This window comes from Biomphalaria glabrata, chromosome 5 (assembly GCF_947242115.1).
Source record: "Biomphalaria glabrata chromosome 5, xgBioGlab47.1, whole genome shotgun sequence".
NCBI lineage: Eukaryota > Metazoa > Mollusca > Gastropoda > Planorbidae > Biomphalaria > Biomphalaria glabrata.
In genome coordinates this window covers 39,102,631-39,104,465 of record NC_074715.1, presented here as the reverse complement: position 1 = coordinate 39,104,465, position 1,835 = coordinate 39,102,631, and positions in this window count along the sequence as shown.

Sequence of the window (1,835 nt, the reverse complement as noted above, 5' to 3'; positions counted from 1 at the left end):
GTACTAATAATATTTAGAGAACATCTGGCTAAGTAGCATATGTCACTTGGCTGTTTTGTGGACTTGAGCTTCAAATCAAATATTTTTAAGTTAAGATTGACTTGAGCTATGCAAGGAGCACCTAATGACAGCTTGAAAACCTTCTTACAGATTTCCCTACCCTCATGCCCAAAAAAGAAGAAACAATCTATAGAAGCATGTAAATAAAAGCTACATAGAATATTCAAAATTAATTCATTAATCATTATAATGTCATGAGCTACACATTCTCTCACTTCTCAATTTGTAGATTTAACATATTGCTGTATGAAAATTATCAGTTGTACTATATTGATTAATTAGACATTGTGGGACACTGGCATAAAAGAAAGGATATAAAAATCTCTGATAGTAGTTATTAAAATTTTGTTGAAGATGTTGACAGAAATGCTTTCTTCAAAAATTTCACATTCTATTTATACTGTTCCAAATAATTGCAAATATGTATTCTAATTATGTCTTGGAAGTAGTTTTATATTTGTTTTGCACATTCAAAGCCTATTCTAAAATCTAACTGAAATACTATTTAGTAAACTTTTGAAAATATAATGCTTAAAAAATATGTTTGTAAATTTTGAATTGCTTCTAATTTTGTTGAATTCATTTTTCTACACAAGTTTTTAGTTACTTAAATCTCTCAGATATATTCACAGGTTTGTGTTTCCTGTGTGTGAAGTGTTCATCAAATTGATTGTATTTTTGCCATTTAATACTAAAGTTGTTAAATGTATTTTTTTAAAACTGGTTTAGTTTCATAAAGCTACTGTTACGTAAAGCTCAAGAACTTTTCAAAGCTACATGTATGCAACATTTTCAAAGCTGTAGATTATGGGGGATTGCAGAATCATATGTGGCTACGATGTTCTAGATGTGACCTAGATATTTGTTCACATCTGATGCAGATACAGGCCCTGTAAAGAAATGTTTTACAATAATGTTCAAATGTTAATTTTAAGGGAAGTGTACTAAGCTAAGTAACTAAGCTAACAGGAAATAAGCCTTGCAAAAATGAGAGATATGGCAGTGGTTGAATGGTGCTCTTCCTTCCCTCCCTCCCTCCCAAATGCACCCTGAAAAACAAGCACAAGAAGTGACCCATGACAATCATCACAAATTTCCCTCAATATAATTGAGATTTAAGAAAAAAGAATGTTGTACATTTGACTTGGTTTTAAGTATATGGTAAGAGTCATGGTTTTATGTATATCATAGGAGTGCATCATGCTTATTGGTTTTAGCCTTCAGTAATGTTTTTTCTTTTAAGCATTAATAAAAGTTTGTGTAATTTACATTTTTGTAAATAAAAGAAAGCATTCCAGTGTTTAGTTGTTATGCTTAGTTTTTTAAATATCCACAAAAATCACTATCTGTAAAGCTTTTTCTGATGCAATATTGGGAAGTCTTTTTCAATGTAGGAAGACAAAAAGATAAAAGTCTCTAATACTGGTTACTGGTAAACTGGTTATACTGAACATTTTTATTCATTTTCATTACTCTAATTACACTTTTTATCTGTCAATAAATTAAAAAATAGCATAAGTGGAATAATCACATATCAATATGAATTTATATGCAACCTATTCTGACCTACTGGTATTTTGCAAAATATGAAAATATGGTTTCTAGAGCCAGAAAAGTCAATTAAATAGAAATTAAAATGTTTAGAACCCTAACTTTTAACAAATCATAATTTATTCATGAACAATGTTTAAATTTAACCATCAAAAAAAACAACTGAAAGATGTGGTTTGTTTTTAATTTGTTCTTGTTTTGTTCTTGACACATTTCTGTTCAAA